The sequence below is a fragment of the Sturnira hondurensis genome, unplaced genomic scaffold, assembly GCF_014824575.4.
Source record: "Sturnira hondurensis isolate 20B ecotype Veracruz unplaced genomic scaffold, ASM1482457v3 Scaffold0021354, whole genome shotgun sequence".
In the NCBI taxonomy this organism is placed as follows: Eukaryota; Metazoa; Chordata; class Mammalia; order Chiroptera; family Phyllostomidae; genus Sturnira; species Sturnira hondurensis.
This window is the reverse complement of record NW_028093985.1, coordinates 12,843,431-12,864,048: the sequence shown is the minus strand read 5'-3', so window position 1 is coordinate 12,864,048 and position 20,618 is coordinate 12,843,431.

Here is a 20,618-nt window from a genome sequence, read left to right as displayed (position 1 = left end):
CTCGGCATGATATCGCAGCCTTCACCACAGATGTCGCAGGTAGTGGGACTCTAGCATTCTTTAATTTTTTCTTATTTGTGTCATTTTGTTTTAGCACTATTTTTAAAAATGAGTGTTCTAATTTATAAAGAAAAGTAATTTGAGGCTTCATAAAAACCCAAAGCACATAAGCTTTCCAATTTTTAAAATTTCTAATCATTTTCCCCCTCTAACTCATTTTTAAATTAAAATTTCCTCATTATTCAAGGTAATTAGAGAAGTTGATATGGTTTGGAGTACTTTAATACAAGTAAATCAGCAGAAATTTCAGTGTCAGAAAACTCTGGTTGCTTAGAGTCTCCTATACTTCTTATTTAAAAATGCTGATGCTGGCTAGTGGGGGGAGGAGGGGAAGTTAGGAGATGGAGGGGTTGAGCAAAAAGGAAAAAGGACTCACGAACATGGACAACAGTGAGGTGATTTCTGGGAGTGGGGAGTAAAAGGGGGCTAAATGGTAATACAAAAAATATAAAAAAGAATATATAAAAATAAAAAAGTAAAAATTCTGTGGTATGCTACCCAGATTCCTCTTTAGGGAGATTCCTCCCACCAAGAACTGCTTTGCTCCTGCTTCAAAGAGTGTTGGTTGCTATAGTCCAAAGATGAATTCCCTCTATAGGAATTGCCCTTGGCCAAAGGAAGCCACTTTGTCCAGTTTCATTCTCTGGAATGGAACCATGTGGGGTGAAAAGGTTTGGTCGCATTGCCTCAGTCCAGGACAACTTTGAAGGACCATCACAGATAGTGTTTACTATAGGAAAAGCCAAAGCCTCTGTTGCTATTGCCTTGTAGCTTGATCTTTTCTTCTGTTCAATTCTGATGTCCCTTTTAAAAAAAAATATATATATATTTGTTTATTTTTAGAGAAAGGGAGAGAGAGAAACATCAATGTTCGGTTGCCTCTCGCATGTCCCTCGCTGGGGATCTGGCCTGCAACCCAGGCATGTGCCCTGACTGAGAATTGAACCAGTGTCCCTTTGGTCTGTAGGCTGATGCTCAACTGAGCCATACTAGCCAGGGCCTCCCTTTTCTTACATGTATTGTGCCCAAGATCATTCCCCAATAAATTTCCAGCAGGCAAATATCCATTTCAAATCTTTCTCCAGAAAACCCATGCTCAGAAAATGTCCTTTTTGTAGCTGGATTATGAGAGAAAGAAAAAATATTTCTCCAAATAATAATAGTAAAACAAAGTAGATACATAGTGTATTGTATTCTAAAATTTAATTTTCATAGGCAGGAGTTACATTTCCTATTAAGAATACCAACATGAGAATATAATTAAATTAATTATTCTAACTAAATTTTGAGTGCCTGTTATGCAATTGTAATTAACAGTTTGCTAATGATAATCAGAAATTTTTAATTACTCTTCTTTTTCTCTTCATGTATAGTTCCAGGTAATAACTCAGGGAATGGTCTTCCGCTAAAGGGAGTTTTACTAGAAAGAGTGGGGAAAAGGCATTGCAAAGATTTTGAGGAAACTATATCATTGCCAACTCTAAGAAACGTGACAGAAATGAAGGAAACTTATTGTTCTCAGAAACAAATTAGAAGCCACCTTAGCAAGAAATTTAATGTTTCTGAGCACTACTTGTATTTTTTATAAAACAGAGACAATTCTGACACTTTTAACACGAACTTTGGGTTCATAGTCCTTCAGCCTAGATTCTACTTACAAGCACTTTGAAGTCACATCACAGACCTTTGCAGCAGGCAACATGAGTAGATGTTCAGAGAACATTTCTTCGGGAAGGACATTTAAATTTCTGGACAAAACACAAAAAACATATACTCTTTAAAAGTTATTTATTGCTTTTAGAAAGAGAGAGGAAGGGGAAGAGAGAGTGAGAAGTATCAATTTGTTGGGCCACATTCACACATTCACTGGTTGACTCCTGTATGTGCCCTGAGTGGGGGACAAACCCACAACCTTGGCACATTGGGACAATGCTCCTTCCAACTGTGCTACCCAGTTAGGGCCAAAAGCCATATTTTAAATGCCTGGCTAATCCATGAGCTGAAGGAAAATCTTTGGAGCCCCAAATGAGAAAACATGAATCTAGAGATGAAAACTAGTATAGTATTGGGCGCTTACTGGAAGGGGAAAGGAGAGGACCTGCACTGGCCCACTGGTCTATTTGGATTTGTTCAGGTTACACACACAGGGAACAGGCAAGGAAGCTTGAGGCCTGCAAATGTAGTGAGATCATCTCAGAATCCTGCACAAAGTCTGCTCTACTCTCAGAAGCCACCAGAGTGACCTCTCCTCCCCAGATTGCTTAGGCGTGGCTCTGACATCAGTGTGATGCACTTTTCATGTGCAGGGCACATATGTTAGGATCTGTAAATGGTCAGTTAGGAAGTGGAAGGTGCCTCCTCCACTTCCCCCAGGATCTCTCCTCACCATATGCAAAAATCAATTCCAGGCAGCAAAAGAATTTCAATGAGAAAGACAAGTCTTCAATACTTTCAGAAGTAAACATGTACTCTCTGCATTGGAATGGATTCTAAATAAATCAAAGTCACAAAACAGGAAGAAAAAGTGATAAATATGCTCATGTTAATTTAACAAAAGATCCCCCGAAAAAAGAAACATCAAGTCACAGACCCAGAGAAGATATTTGCAACACATAAAGTTGATAAAGGATAGTGTCCAGAGATAAAAACAAACAAACAAACAAACCCTCTTCAAGCCAACAATAAAAAACAAACAGTTTATTGGGGAAGAAAGTAAAAGACATTAAGAGACATTTTACAGAGGAGGAAAAATTAAGTCAAAACTTATGAAAAGATTTTAATCAGGAATATGCCAACTTAAACAACAATGAGGTATGTTTTACATACATTACATTGGTAAAATCAAGTTATTATAATACCTAGATTGGTGAAGATGTGATAAACCATACATTCACTTTAGAAAACACCTTGGCATAATTTGATGAAATTGATATACTTCATATACTTGTATGACCTAGCAATTTCATATATATATATGGTTTATAATATTTTAGAATTTTACATCCTAATGTGCTCAAAATGGTCTGATTTATACTACTTTTCCTAGAATGATTGATAGCTATATAACCATAAATTGTAGCTCTCTGCTGTCCCCCAATTTTTCCAGTTTGATGATACAATTTATGGTTATTTTGATCATATATATAATCCCTATTATTGGGGATTAGGTTTTGGCAATTTCCTGTTATGTTTTATACCATTATTTTTCCTTCTAAAATTGGTAGGAAGCCAAAACTGAGGAGTTCGACTTTTAGACCGGGCACGCGCCCCTGATGGGGAGCACGCCGTCCTCCTGAGGGAGTGGCTTCGGTCAGGCTCGTAGTCAGGACCGCCCTGGCCGAGAGTAGTACCTGACAAAAGGCCCGTCTCACCTAACCATTCCTTCTGCTTCTTTATTCACCTCTTGGGGATCATATAAGTCTTTTTCTGTTTCTCTCAACATCCTAAAAATGCTTTTTTTTCCCTTTAGAGACGTAATTTTTTAAAGATTTCTTTAGAAATATTTTTAAAGACAAATACCTCTAGTAAACATTATCTGAACCTCTGAATCATTTTACTTACTCAATTTCTACCAAACAGTTTGACTCTATCCAGGCAAGTCCTTTTCTGTCCATGTTATGTGAATAAGAGTAATTTAAATTATCCTTTGAAGTGGGCCATTCATTTTCACCTTGCCATGAATATAAATGACAACATTTATATTTATAATATGCTTGGTCAAACACATATTCATGAGAAAAGTTAAAGGCAATAGTAAATATAAAAACACATTGTAAACTATGGAATATTACAAACTTTAAGATATTGTTATTATTATTATTTAAGTAGTAATAATAGAAAATATTCATGTTTTCAGCTGAATGTCAGTATTTTTAAGAGCTATATGGAGAAGCTGAGTTTTTAAAAATAGGACACGATGGCAAGTTTGTGATAAGAATAGAGTTGTACCATGAAAAGCGTGGTTAATTTTTTTCCTTTTTTTGAGTTGTGTCCTAATTTTACAAGTTTGTTGTAAGCTTTTTAAGAGCATAGATCTTAATAAGTAATTTTTGAATTAGTATTTATTTAAGAACTATTTTTGGGGTTGAGGTGCACAGGAATATTAAAGACCTATGGTAATGACTAAGAAAGGGTTAGGATTCTATCAGAATCTTCAGGTTTACTTAAGTGAAAGGGATACAACTCCCCTGAGATATATGACCTATCTAGGCAAAGCCTCATACATTGATTTTCTATTTAAATAAAAAAATCCAATCAATCGATAGTTTATTTTTTTTAATTTATTTAACTTTTGTTCAAGTACAGTTTTCTTTCTTGTATTCAATCGATAGTTTAAATTTGAAACAATAACAAAGGTAACACTGAGTTCTGTCCTAGGCATGTTACGTCTATCAACTCATTTAAAAGGCAATTATTATTAGTTCTATTTTACAGGCTAGACCCTGAGGTTCAGAGAGGCCAAAACTGAAAATTTTCTCTTCCTAGGAGTGGAGCATATTTGAGATAGATTAAAATTAATAGCACATTAAAATTAATATATTTCAAAGAGACATAGAATGGAGCAAAAACAACACAAAACAAAAACAAAAACACAGTTCTGGAATCAGACAGATCAACAGGAGGATTCTGGCTTTGCCCCTAATTCCCTGTGAATCTTCGGGCCAATTAACCTCTGAGGACTGAAGTTCTCTCATCTACAAAATGGGATAAAATCACATATGCTTCTTAGTTTACTTCTGCCACTGCTCTACACCTTGGCTAGGAAGGGGATATCAAGTTCAATCGACTAAACCATAGGCGGATCTGTAATCGTAACAGGCACCCTTCAAGCACCAACATACTTAGATTACGTGATACTCTTTCCTTTCTCCCCTTTTCCCTGCTTTTGTCCCTGAATTACTACCATTTTCTTTGTACCCACTCCATGCCAAATACCTTACATATGTTGACTAAGCTTCTCTTTCTCTTCTTTCTTCTATCTTTTATTTTTTCCAGTTACTATTTCCAACAGTTCAGTGAAAGAGGTATTGCTAACCATAAATTATAAAGGAGGTGGGTGGCAAGTCTGGTCTAAGTTGCCACTGCAAGTCATGCAGAAGTGGTTGGACCACATTCCTTAAGTGATAAAAAGCTAGACCGGAGTTAAATTAAGCATGGGAGGGACATAATCATTTATGTGTTTCAGTTATGTTATACTCGAAGACCAGTAGGCAGAAGGATTTTGGAGAAATTTTGTAAAATTTTCACTGTTGGTTCCCTGTAGATTTTTTTAAAATTTCAGTTAATGTAGCCTTTATTTCTACATGGGTCTTTTTTATGCTGTTGAAGTACCCAATGAATTCCTTGAGCATCCTGAAAACCATTTTTTAAACTCTGCATATGATAGATTGCTTATCTCTATTTTGTTTAGTTCTTTTTCTGGAGTTTTGTTCTGTTCTCTCATTTGGGCCATATTTCTTTGACTCCTCAATTTGGCAGCCTCCCTTGTTTGTTTCTGTAAGGTAGCTGGAGCTCCTTTGATTCCCTGGCTTAGTAGTGTGGTCTATTGTGGAAAAGCACATTGGTAAGTTAGATGGGACAGAGCCCCAGGTAATGTCCAGGGCAGGACCACCTGTTTAAACCAGGTTAATGGAGTCTCCAATATGGTGTCACTGCTCTGTGGCTCTCTGTTGGGGAGGGCTCAGAAAGGTGACAGTGCAGCCTCTGGAGTTTTGTCTGGAAGATAATTTCTTCTGGAAGTTGTCTCCTGGCACTAGCACTGATGCCAGACATTTCAGTTCCACCCTGCATGCCACTGGTACCCTGCCAGCTACTGCTCTGGTGCTGAAGCCCAGAGGGAGTCAGTCTGTCTAAGTCCTTAGTCTGTTGCCAGCCCTTTAATAGGAGACTCCTGAGAATCCTGCAATTTCTTCTGCCTCTCCAACTCTAAGTAGTTTTTACAGCCAGAGGTTATGGGGATTTATTTCCCTGGTGCAGGAATCCTGGCGGTTTGGTGTGGGGCTGAGATCGCTCACTCCTGATGTATCCCACGCAGTTTTTATCCACCACATGTGGGTGTGGGACCACTTGTTTGGTGTCTCTGCCCCCCCAACCCATCTGGATGAGTGTGATTTCTTTAATTCCTTGGCTGTCAGACTTCCATACAGCTCAATTACCTGACAGTTCTGGATATTTGTTTTATAATCTAGTTGTAAATTTTGCTGTGGTTGTCTGAGGATGTGAGCTGTGTTTACCTATACTTCTATCTTGACTGAATGAAACCTGTTTATGTTTAATAACAATTTCTTGCAATTATTTGAATTCATTCTGAGTTGAACACCAAAAACTTTAGCAATATATCACCAAATGTTATTTTTAATAGTCTGTCATCATGATAGGTTCTTCAGTTTTATAGGGAGCAATAAATTATGAAAGAACTTATAAAATAGCCTTTGTATTTATTCAGCTTCTGAATTTCTGGCAGCATAACAAAGACTTTCCACCAAGACATTAAATGCCTATTAATTCTTTCTGTTTCTCTGTCATTTAAGGGACTTTAAAAAAACAACTGATATATTCAGAAACTGTTAGGAACATTAAAGTGTTGTTAATTTCAACATACCTTTGCCAATATATTTTTAAATAAATTGCATTTATTATATCACATAATTAATTATTTTGTCATCAAAATTTTGAAACTACAGATTTAACTCATTCAAATTATGGAATACATCTGCCAACCGACCAAATAGGCCAGGGCAGTTTTTATTAAATCAATTAGATGAATTAGACTCACTTTCTCACAGACAAATCTGATTTCATTTATCAATTCAAAAAACATGGGTTCCTACACACTCCTAGACACCTCACTTCTTAATGTTAATTTTAGGCTTGATGAGTCAAAGAGACTTACTAGGAGTTTGTTGCCTAAATGGAAAACGTTTCCACTGGTCTCAATATTTGTTGTCTATATACTCTGTGCTTTATTCCCTTTGGCATTCCTTTAACAGCAGCACATCTTTTTTTGTGTAAACAACTGAGTAATAGAAGAGATGGAGCCCTTCAACTCATGATCACTCCCTCTGCTGCACTATGTAACATCTCAGCCCATTGCATCCCTGCAGAGGGGTGCAAAGCCTCCTGTTTCTATGCCACACTTGGCTGTTAACAGAAATACGTTTAAGACAAAGAAAAACATGAGGCCTAGCAAAGATTTATGAAGTCTTGATTAGAGGAGGCTTTAGAATCCATATTTCTGAATTGGGGGGGGTGCCCTGGAGGTTTTTACTATCTCAAGGCATTGCAGTATGGTAAGACTTGGAATGAGTGAGATTTTATTTGTGTATCTACCTACATATGTATGTATATATGTATTGATTCAATGTGAGAAAAGGACAAATGATAATTTAAGAAAAATGATGTGGGGAAGGAGAGCTGTCATGATATCTTGTATCTAAAATCAATTTAGACAACCAATTTTCTAAAAAAAAAATAAATATGGAAGGTGAGGATCTGGAAAATGATTTTCTTAAAACCACACTTGGTTGGGTATCCTTTGGAAAACCATGATGTTCTCTCAAGCATCTCATTCTCTTTTTGTAGAATGCGGATGTTGAATTACAAACGAGGAGGTCAACAGAGTGGTCAACAGAGTCTAGGGTGGAGCCATGAAGGTGCCTAAAGTGGCTCAGAAAGCTGGCTGGCGGTTATGAAGGTAGGTCTATTTAGAAGGGGACAGAAGACGGGGCTGGGTCAAGAGTCAGTAGGATTGGAAGCATTGATCATATCAAATTACTTGAAATTTACCTTATGATGGTAGAAACAATGTGTGGGGAAAGAAGCACAGTGTTTCCTTTCACCAGAGGTGTAGGCATTTGATGTTCACATTGATTTTGATGAGATAGGATAAGAAATTTGAGGATCAGGAAGAGGATGGCAGAAATATTTCTGTCACTGGAGATTGTGCTAAAGTTAAAGGGAGGGAAAGAAAAATATATTTTTGTTATATCCCTATTTGTGTCTAGTGGTATACATAACACAGTAAGGACTTTGTTAATTTATTTAATTGATTAAGTATTACCTTTACTGTTAAAATGTTTACATTATTATTTTTAATTATTACTTATCAATAAACTTATTAATTATTGGCTGTGTTATTCCATAGCAACATAATTAAATTCTCTATTAAAACCACTGACAACTCAGAAGACAGAAATAAAGTGACTTTATTCATCATGTATCAGATGAACGGTAGATCAAATTATCATAATTCATTTTAAAAATTGGAATTTGGGGAATATTTCATCCTGGAAAACTGTAACACATTCAAATAACCTCTATGTAGCTAATTTACTCCAATTTCCACAATCAAGTCACTCATTAGTGGACTTTTGATAGAAGCTCTGATAATAGATTGTATATTTGAAACAGTATTTGAGAAACCTATTTTATTTTTAGAAATTGTGATAACCTCTAAAAGTATGAGAGAAAACACACAAGAAAATGTAAATGCCATTACATACAACTTGGTAGTTTCCCAAAGGAGAAGAAAGTATTCTCATAGTTAACAAAGTTAAGAATAGAAATAATAGAATTAAATTTGAACAAGGAGTGTTTGAAAAAGTAGAGAAGAACTTAACAGTAATATTAACTAGGGGAATGAAATCAATTTCTAAAGGAAATAATGGAATCAAAATCACGTGAAACTTTAAGGTTGCAGCTTGTTGAGTACCAAGTAGGAAAATCTAAGAGATGAGGCAGATGCTGTCCCATGAGCAGCTTAGATGACCCTCTGAGACTTTCCTCTAGGCCTTTGCTGTAGAAGAAGTAAAAAAAACAAAACAAAATGTGTACTTAGCTTTCTCTAAAGACACCAACAAAGAACACAAGCAAAGAACTCAGGTGAGACCAGTGAGCAGAGGGACAGAGAGGGTTCAAATCTTTGGTGCTATGTGGTTTTCTTTCCTCCCCGGTATGGGACGAGAGGAGTTGGAGACTGTGCATGTGCCTGTGTGGTGGATGGGAACATCACTTCTTTGGTGTGTAACAGTCGCTTGTGGCTGAGCCTGGGAGCTGAGCACTGAAGTCCTGTGTATCTTTTTGTCTGTTCTTGGTGTGGAACTAGGAACATGGAAGCATATTTTCTGTTTACCACCAAGAAGTGCAGTTTTAAAAAGATAAAAGAGACCTGGCTGGTGTAGCTCAATGGATTGAGCACGGGCCTGTGAAGCAAAGGGTCACTGGTTTGGTTCCCAGTCAGGGCACAAGCCTGGGTTGCAGACTGGGTCCCCACTGGGGGACACATGAGAGGCAACCACACATTGATGTTTCTCTCCCACTCTTTCTCCTTCCCTTCCCCTCTCTCTAAAAAATAAATAAATAAAGTATTTTTAAAAAGGATAAAAGATACTCACTTTTTCCTGAAAGAATGGAGTCAATAAGTGATCCTGGGAGATTTACTGTATTTCAGGGCACAGAAGAGCCAAAGAGAGATCATAACATAGACAAAATTTTCCCTGATCAGCTCAGAAGTTACTAGAGAGAATGCAATCCTACGAGTAAGGTTTATCTTTCTAAGACAAATGACAACCTAGAAAGAATAATTGAGGAAAACAGGAAATGCCTATAATGATTTCTGTCACACCTTAGGAGCCAACTTGAATGCATGAGTAGTGAGTAGGAATGTTTATAAAAATGTTGTCTTAAATTTTTAAATAATCTTATAGTTGAATTTATATATTGCCTACCAAAGGATTATTGTCTATTGTAAATAAATTGAGCTACCATTTAACATATTCAAGTGCCAGTTCTTTTGTTGTGAGATTAGAACATTTCTGAAGCACAGAGACCTCTGTCCCTACCTCCTGTGTCCTTCAAACAGCTGGATTGTACTGTGGCCAGCTGTGTTGACTTGAATGTGTCTCCTTCCAAATTAATTTATGGAAGTCCTAACCCCAGTTACCTTATAATGTGCACTTATTTGGAGATAGGATCTTTACAGAAGTAATCAAGTTAAAATGACATCATTAGGGTGGGCCCTAACCCAGTATGACTGGTATCCTTATAAAACAAGAAGTTTAAACACAGAAGTCTACATGAAGGGAAGATGATGTGACAAGACACAGGAAGAAGGTGACCATCTACAAGCCAAGATGAGATGCCTGGCAGACCCTTCTCTCACAATCTTCAGAAGGAATCAACCCTGCTCACACCTTAATTTCGGACTTCTAGCTTCTAGAACTATGAGCCAATAAATTTCTATTATTCAAGCCACCCAATTTATAGTACTTAGTTATGACAGCTCCAGCAAACTAATGTACCCATTAATTATGGATTCACTTTTCCTTCCTTCCTTCCTTCCTTCCTTCCTTCCTTCCTTCCTTCCTTCCTTCCTTCCGTCTGTCTTTCTTTCCCTTTCCTTCCTTCTGCTGTTGAGTACCTGCTCTGTGTTACACACTGAAAGTACAATGGTCTTGTCCCTCAAGGAACTTTAGATGCTGGTGAAGACAAATACACAAATCGATGGTTTTAAAGTACTGAAGCAGAATAAAGAAGTAGGAGGTATTCAATTCAATTATTTGGTGTCTGCTATGTACCAGACAGTATGATTCAGGGTTAAGAGCATTTTTAAAATCAAGTACTCCCACTTTACTTCATTCAGGTCATTGATTTGATAACCTGAATGAGCTATTTGATTTACCTCTTAATTTCATAATTTGTTAAGTGAGGAAAAATAATGTCTCCTAATGATTTTTTTGTAAATTTTAGATGAGATAATAAAAGTAAAATGTGTAGTGTTCATACCTTAGTCAGCTCAGGTTGCTATAACAAAATACCATAGACAGGATGGCTTAAATAACAGAAATTTATTCTCTCAGTTCTGGAGGCTGGGAAGTCCAAGATCAAAGTGCCAGCAGATTCAATTGCTAGCGAGAGCTTTCTTTCTGGCTTGTAGACAGCCTCCTCTCTCTCTTTTAGAGTGTGCTCAGGGAGAGAGAGATCTCTCTGTCTTCCTCTTCTTTTAAGGGCCTTAATCCTAGCTAATCTAAACCTAATTATGTCCCAAAGGCCCAACCTTCAAATGTGATCACACTAGGGGTTCAGACGTCAATATGTGAATATTGGGGGTGACATAAATATTTAGCTCATAACAGCCTGAAACAAAATATGGCAGATAGTATTAATTGCTGCTTGGGGAACATGTAATAACTAGAATGGTAGGTAGGCTGACAAATATGAATGCTGACAGATAAGCTTTTTATCAGTGTAGCCTGAGAGGCACAGCTGGAGTTCATACAAAGATAACAGTAATATTTCATTTGGAAAGACCTGAATTAGACCTGCCTGCCTTTCTCAAGGTCTTGGGCTTTCGAATCACTCTTCCATTTAGGAGAAATAGCTTTGTTTTGGAACCTCCAGAAAGAATGAGAATGCCTTGGATTTGGTCATAGTATTACGCTTTTGAGCTGGGAAGTGGAATTTGCGAAGGTGGTGTCTTGATGATATTCTGAGTTGTGACTTGGGAAGCTGAATGTGAGATTAATACATTTCAGAAATTTGGAAATTGCCAACTTGTTAAAATAACAAGCTCAAACAGAGTGGGAAAAGGCAGATGTTGTTTTAGGAGAAGTTGGATAGAACGATCTTGGAATATAGTTCAAAAGTCCTCTCTTGCATTTACTTCAAGAGCAATGACAGAATTATTTTAGCTTTAGTGTGCAGAAGCTTTTGGACAGTGGAAGTACTGGGTATAGACAGTTCAGTATCTGAATGGTACTTTTCTACCTTTGACTTTGTTAAGACACAGATCTTTTTAAAGCATAGATCTCTATGGTTTCCTGTCAGATACATTCACCCATCGACATCCCATATCATTCCTCCAAGGAGGGTTCTGGTCACTCTTCAGGCTGTGTGGAATTTGGACCAGGGTCTTTAGGACTGACAGCCTCTGCTCCAGTTTTGTTCCCAAATGAGTTTGGGATCACTGACAACCTCTAGCATAGGAAAGGTGGAAATTCTTCTCATTCCTATAAAATGATAAAATAACAATAAAAAAGAGTAAAATAAAATATTTCCATAAAAACAACAACAAAAAACCCCAGCAGGACAAATCACTGAGAACAGAGTCAAAAGAGTTGCATTATGGTTGTATGACTTAGGAGAATCATTTTATCTCTCTAAACCTGGGGGTCCTCTGTTTAGAAAACAAGACCTGGACTAACTCATCCCCAAAGTTCCTTCCACTTTTGAGGTGCTGTACATGAAAGTATCTGCAAAGTGGTAGAGTGATTTTATTGTTGTACAAGGGTAAAAAATGCTGGTGTAGAAATCTTTCCACAGAAGGCAGGTTTTGAGTTGCAGTATGAATATTTGCAATGACATAGACTGGCAAATTGAGGATTAGAGATGGAGTAAAAAAGGCATTATTAGGAAATGGGAAGAAGGAAAAGTCTGGGATGTAGAATTATTGAAGCCATGAACAGTAGGGGGAGAGGGAAGGTGATTGACTCCTTCTTCTTCATCTCTGGCCCCCAATTCAAACATCAAGTTCCTTCCATTCTTTTTCTTTCCATCTAGTTCCCTGAGCCAAAATTGGAGGGAGAGGTTGTATTACACCTTGAAGCTCTACAAACTTATACTCCAACAGTACACTCCTCAGAGGTTGATTCAAAATAAGATAACATTAACTGAGAATTAGAAGATTTAGTTCTCATCGTCAGATGACTCTGTCAGGGGTCTTCTGTGTGTTCCTATCCTACCTAAAGATATTAATAATACCTGCCCATTTTCCTCTCACCAAAAATTAATGAATCTTATCTGTTCATTTTTTACCTCACCAAATTTGGAGAGACATTCCAGGTAAACATCAAAGGAAAACAGTGATTAGTTATGTTGATACATTTTCAATATTACAGATATTTATCTCCATAAATTAGTTTTAATTATTAAAAATAGATAATCTCTTTTCATGCATTTGGAGCAAAAGGGATGAAACATGCTTTTGAAGTGAGGATGTCAATCCAGATGTGAAGAACACATATGTTGACACCACAGTTAAAAAGAGCCCACAAAAGTGACAAATGATGAAGAAAAAGCACTGCTACAGCCGATCCTGACCTTTTGAGAATATGATCAGCCTGTCAGCACTAATGGTTTTCCATGTTCACAGCAAAAAGCTGTGAATGCCTGTGTTTGGGATAGAGGTCAGATGATATCTCAATATAAAGATAATAAAATGATAACTTGTCAGACATAAAAAATCATTTTGCAACTGTCTCTTTTTCCTTTCTTTTCTCATATTGCAACATAGAAGTACATGTTTGCATCATAGGCATATACACAATGAATCTGGCTCTTTTTCCTTCTACTATCCTAACCAATCCAGTTCCAGAGAGGAATCTTAATATCCCTAAAGGATATTGTGGTATCCAGAGTAGTTATTGGGGCCAAGGAATTTTTTTAAAAGTTCTTAGAATGGAGTAAGGGATTAGGAAATGGAATAGAACAGAGACCCTGAATCAATCTGATCTACTCAATTCTTTTATTGTGCACTTGCAACAATTGCCCTGAAGCTCTATTCAGAAGAGTATGTTGCTGTAATGCCCATCCTGGATATTTAATGCTTTTGCCTAAAAATTCTGCCTCTTCACCTGTGTTTCTTGAATTTGTCAAAGAGGAGCCCACATTTCTGGAAAGTGCCAGCAAAATGGTGTTTTCCTACTATCTTAATTTTTATTAATGGGTCTCACAAGCTGGTAGACAGGAACTCAGAAGGACATCTTGATTTGCACAAGATGTGTGTGCAACATAGGAGGGCATCCTCTCAAAGTTCCCTTTACTCCTTGGCAAAGATTGACCGTGATTATAGTTTCAAAGGTAGTAGAAGAGAGGAGGTTATAAGTAGGGTGCATTTCTCCTGAATGTGAAAAAGAAATAAAGATTTTGAGGACTCCACTGGTCCACAAGAGTATATAATAATAATAGAAATAAAATTTGAATAAGAAATATAGGAAATAAGAGGTATAACTGGGACAAACCTGTTGCTGTGGATGGCCTGTTAACAGAAGGAATTATGAGCATATCAAATGCCATGAACTGGGTCTGGACACAAGGAAATTCTAGCTGAACAGGATTAGCTTCTTTAACTGGGAGAAAATCAACTGGTTCATGAAAGAAAGAAAACAATGAAACAAACTCAAACCATTCAATGTCATTGAATTGTTATGGCAAGCAAGATATAGAAATCCAATGTCAGTTTAGCCTACACTGAGGGGTTTTCCTATAGTCTTCTTGTCTATATGTTAAGTGTTATAATAACCAGATATTATGTCTAATACTGAGTGTAGGGCTAACGTTTCCACTCATAATTTCTTTCTTGTTTTTTTTTTCTCTCTCCATCAATTCTACACTTATTGTACCTGTAATGTCATGGACTTGATTGGGGAATCATTTCTATTTCCTCCCAGTTTTACTGTATGAATCAAGTTAAGAGTGATTTTTTATTTCTCCTCATGTGACATAGCTTCCCAAGTCAGGGGCAGCGTTGTATGAGGAAAAAGTTCAGTCAGGTATCTGAACTCTGGAAAGGCACAGTTTCAGGTCTTAGAAGTACCTCCAGGGATTCTTCATCCTCAGGGTGCATTAAGTCAAGGATTTTCATTTAAATTTTATATCTCAATGGATAAAATCCATATTAATCGCCTCTGTGGGTCATGTTCTTCCTGGCATTTCTCTTATTCTCAGTCATTTGACATTTCCTCCTCAGGGTAGCATGACATACATGAGCTATCTCAGAATTTCTTGAATAAATAGTCACTATAATCATTTCAAAGGAGGGAATGCTAAGTCATCGGCACAAAGGGTTTAATCTGAATTTTCTTGAGTTTCAAAAATTTTTTCTTCATGACCCAGCAGATAGCTGGGAGTCTGGCATTTATTTCTTTCCTGCTCTATTTAGCCACTAGGGAAATAGACATAATTTACCTCAGTGATTTCATATGCAAAATGGGAATCATTATACTTTGTCCTTGGCTTACTGGAGGGTTAAGAAGATTAGTGTATTTTTTTTAATTTAGAAAATACACGTACTTCATTAGTAAAATATGCTTTAAGTGGGAATTATTATTAGGATTATTATCATCAGTAAGGATTTAATATGCTCTTTGTCAAATAGAATCCTAAAAGTTGGAATTCAAGCTAATAAATTAAAACAGGCTTGAGGGGATATGAACTTGAATGTCTGTCAATGACAATTGGATGCAGTGAATAATGCAATTTACTTCAGGAAATATGTAGCTGTGGCAGTGGTGAGAAGTAGGTATCAGGATGGAAAACTACAAAGGGAGTATATAGCTATTCATTATTTCCTTCAGGACACAGTGGGAGGAAAAAGAGGGTTTGGAAGACAAACTTACCAAGAGAGGAGAGATAGGAACTGTAAATGGATAAAATAAGAAAAAGGCCTGAGAAGTCAGAATCACTGAGAGATTGGCAACATTCACAAAGCACAGACAGACATAAAGGAGTTTTAAGGAGTAATCAGGGGTTTGGGGAGACACAAAAAAGAATCATCTAAATTATTCCATAATTAGAATTTAACTGAGAAGGAAATAGAATGGTGGAAGAAGTATAAAGCTGGGAGACACCATTTAAATTGTCCCTGAATTTCTATATTTCCAACTAAATCTGCATGTCTAAAGAAGAGGATTAGGGTGCTTGAGGGGTTGGAGGTGTTGCCCTATAACGATAGGCTAGAAAGCTGGACTTTCCTGTCTGGAAAGAGGGAAGCAGAGCAGGCACATGACAGAAGTCACTAATGTCACAGATGGTTTCTGTTGAGAGGGTACAGACTTATTCTCCAAGTTCCACAGCACTAACTAAAGGAACACCCCTTGAAGCCTGGACCAGGACGGAAGGACACATTTAGAGAGCCCAATAACCCAACAGGTGGAAATAACTAATATGTAAATAAATTTGAAAAGACAAGTTGAATTCAGATAAAGATTTTTAACTGATTTGTACATGTAGTTTTACAGTGATGTGAATAATTTTTAATTGGTATAAACTATTTGCTCAATATTAATACATTTTAACTTTTGAGGATAAAACAAAACCCAGACCCAGAAAACCATGCCAAACAAATACGTAGCTTAATAGCTTATTTTGAGTGGGATAGCCACCCTGATAACCACCACCCAGGTCAAGAACTAGAAGTTTTTTAGCTACCCTTCCTGTATGTACCGAATCCTATTCTCACCTCCTCCTTCCCCAGAAGTAAACACTCTCCTGAGGTTTATAGCAATGACATTAGATATGTAATTTTGATTTTGCTATCATGGTGGGCAGACAGTGCCCTTCATCAACATCTTCTTTGGTGCTTCTACCACACCTAGACCCATAACCTTGATGGACTAGGAATGCATGCCACTACCTGCAGATATCCATGTATCTCTGTATCTGAAGTAGGAAAGCAGCACCTTTATATCTCACCACTCCTTGATATGAGGGAACGAAAAGGTCAACACTCTAATTGCTAACACACTAAGTTTTACTCATGCACAACTCTATGCTTGAGAACCTGAAAATGTTCAGGTTCTCCACTGTGTCCTTCTCCTGCCTGTCCTTCTGGTTGGGGGGAGGTGGTAGCTACAGGGGGCTGGACAGCATTATGCAGTGGAGGCCACCTCGGAGTGGAGCTTTGAGACTACAGAAGGCCTGAACTCATGTTGTGACTTGATCAACTTCTGTCTCATCACAAATGACTCTCAGAGGCAGTTGTCCAAGGTTAGCTTCAAAGACAGGAGGCTCTTGAAATTCTGCATGGGCTTTGTTGACAAAGCGGTGTGTTGCACATGACAACAGTGTGATATTGATTTATTCAACATGAGTTTTTGAGCGTTTTTATTATCTAGGCAACAAGATACAGGAATAGTCTTGTTCTTCATGGAGCTAACAATCTGAGGCTGTGGTTCTTATCTCCGGCTGCACATTACAATGACCTTGTTAAAAAACGACAACAATATGAATTATCCCTCTCCCCTACCCTCACCCCTACCAGAAACACCAACAAGTAGAAATTCAGTCTTTATTGGCCTAGAAGCCAGTATTTATAAAAAACTCCCAGGATTTTTTTAAGGGCACCCAGAATTGAGAACCACTGATTAAGAGAAGACACAAGATGATGACTGGTAGGATAAAAAGTACACGTGGTACAATAAGAGTTTGGAATATCTTGGATAAACATCTATCTAGAATAGACACAGATGTTTTAGAATTTATAGGGTTAAAGTAGCAGATCTGAAGTTTATTTTTATTGAAGTTTTTATCATTAGTGTAACATCTAGTTATAAAATGCACCTGATAATTTCCTTGCTTAAAAGATCAGTGGTAAGACAACTAGTGATAATGTGCAGGTTTTCTCTGAAAATTCTATGAATCAGAATAAGTATGCACTTGCTTCATCCAGATTGGAGCAAAAGGAAATTGAATAAAGCACACTCAGACCAGGGTAAGGAAAGATAGTTTCTCTCTGTATGCTGCAGTTTAAAAACAAAATCATTGGATTGGAGTAGAGAAAACCAAGCCAACACAAATCCTTTGAAATGTTGCTGTAGGAACTGATAATCACTGGTCATCAAAATGATCACATGCCAACAAGCCAATGACTGGATGGCATCTCAGCATCTTCCAGTTAGTGGCAGATTACATGAGAACTCTAGTTTCTGCCAGCATTATTATATAGCCATGTTGGAAGTTGCACCTCGCAGAACTATTTTTCATAACAAAAGACTCTTCCATATTGTGTTTCCACTACAGTGGTGCCAGATAGTGGTCATGGAAATATTCTTTCTTAAAATTGCATGGGTCACTTAGACACTTGTGTGAACTCTAGTTATGGGCAGGATACCAGAAGGAGAACTCAACTCGACGTCACAGATTATTAGAGACATACCTAATCACACACATGTACAATTTTCTCCTTCTTAAAGTCACTGGTCTCTTTTTATGGCACATTTTAGAGGAGTTCACAGCAGAACTTCTTGTTGATTTGTAATTAATTGATTTTACAGTTAGCATCTAAAAACAATGTCACCAGCATCGGGCAGGAAGCCAGGAAGTCAGAAAGCAGTACTTCAGAGCAGAAAGGGCTATTTTTTTGTAATGCCAATAAATGTAAAGAAATATCATCCTTAAACAGATTTTTAATAGTGACTTCTGAGCCTTCAGTATAAATGTTCACAGTTATAATCTTATGTAAACGTATCAAGATGGGAAAAATGTGTGTTACAATTTAACTTCCTTTGACTAGGTCTTCAGTGTAAATGGAACTACTTGTGTGCTCTGATTCTATCGATACCGAATGACTGACTTCATAACTTACAGTGGACACTACTGAAAAATTAACCCAGTGACAACCACTGACAGGCAAGTGTTGCTGTGGTAATAGGTACCCTTTTGTGTAGGAAAAGAGACCTAAACTGACCCTAGAGGCGCAAGGGTTTGGGCAGAATGCTCAGCATGTAGGTCTTTCAGAAGACACAGACATAAGGTCCCTCAAAAAAAGTAACTGCAAATCACTTCCTTTGTTAGTTGGACCTCAAATTACTTCCTCTAGCCTTCTGAAACTGAAAGAGACATAATTTAAGCCCAACATGTAAGTGTCCACTATTTTGGCATTCCTAAAAAATGTGTCCTGTTGGTAAAATGGTGAAGCATTCTCTTTTTAGAAAGCGTGAAGCACTCTCAGTCTGCTGTTACTAGCTATGCACAGCTACACACTTCTATTTTAACCAGAGATTTACATGCAACCTAAGATTGTAGATGTTCTTAGGTTCTTATCACATTCTCCCGAGAAATGCCAGGAGGCTTTAAACATCTGGGATTTGCATCCTTTGGCAAAACATAAAGATAAAGGCTTTTCATCTTGTTAACTACATATAGTTTTATCTTAGGGAGGTACTCTTCCTTTGTGGTATCACAGCAAGAAACTGACAGCATCTACTTTTCTTATGAGTAGAATGCTTTGCATTGCTATGAGGTTTATAATTATATGTTTGTGGCTTCATCCCCAACAACCTCGCCCCATGAATACAGATAATGTCTTACAAAAGGGGAGGCTGGGAACGACTCAGACAGACAGGGGAGGAGGAGAGGGAGGCTGATGTGCTCAGTGACCATCTCCTGGTGAGGCGCTGGGACAGCCAGTGGGGGACTGGGCTCTCCAGGTTTCCAGAGCGGCCTCTGTTCTCAAACAGTGGCCTTCTGTTTCATGGGCTGTGAAGCACCCTTGGGAAGAAGAAGAAATATTCAGCCTATAGGTTGACATTTTATTTATATCACATCTCTTGTTGAATTGTTCTGAAGAGCCAGAGGTGGCCATGGCATTCCTTCTCTTTATTCACTTGGTTACAGTTTAAAATTTGAATAGCTGTTTATGCTGGAAGGCTGAAACACCCAATCAGGAGTCTTTGAATTGAAGCTGTATTGTTCATTCATGGAAATGCCTGTTTCATCTGTCAACTCTCTTTTATAGTGAGACTAATAATTTATGCTTGCTAAAGATGTTTTCTGACCTGTGATTCCATTGCCAGATAGGAAAGGGCTTGGGCAGCATTCACATTTCCTTTCGTAATAGGGGGCCACTAAGGTACAATTTAGTGAAATTACTGCTCCAATGCACTCATGGCACCCAGACCCAGACTGGGGGAGGGTAGAGTGGTAGGACTGAGGGACCCTATCCGCTAGACTCTGAAGAAAGGTATCCTAAAAAGAGGTCTCCTTGAGAGTTCCCCGCTTCTCTGGAGGTCTGCATGACCAGGTGGATCGCTCAAAGAGTGAATGCACACCCGGAAATGCCAGAGGGCACTACACACATGAGATTTCATTAGTGTCCACCAGCACAAATAAAAATTAGTCCTTTTCACCCAGGAAGTTTGCATCATCTCTTCAAATTCACCTTATTTAAAAAAAATATGGTGATCCTGTTAGATAGGATGACCCCTTTAAACTATTCAACAATAGAAATCCTTTATGCCCTTCAGAAAGAGGATCTATATGTACTTGAACTATGTATTCTTTATCTTATTACTGTTGAAATCACATTATGTTAAGTGGGACTTCTTTAAATGGGCCACTCTGCATAATAATTATAGTTTTTTCAAATACTTAATTTGCAGGTTATTGGCAGACACATCCTGAAAGAATTTTTCTAATTGCAAATGGAATTATTCTCTAGGCAAAGTGTGTCTTTTCCTTTTTTTTTGATTCTCTTATAAACTTTATTTTATTTTTTTAGAGCATTTACCTTATCCTCGGTAACAATTATTTATGTACCTATTTTAGACTTTACTGGTTTTATCATTTTCTTGAGGCTGGTGATTTAATTTTACTCATTTTGTATTTATGGCAGCTTCTATGTCAATGTCTTTCTTTAAGAAGGGACTTAATGAATATTGGTGAATTGATTTCCAGAATATTTTTAAACAAAACATCCTAAATTAAACAGAATCTCTCCCTACCTATCCTCAGTAGTTTGAGTAACAGATCCGAATGCACAAGAAGAAGATGAGATCCTGTATTAT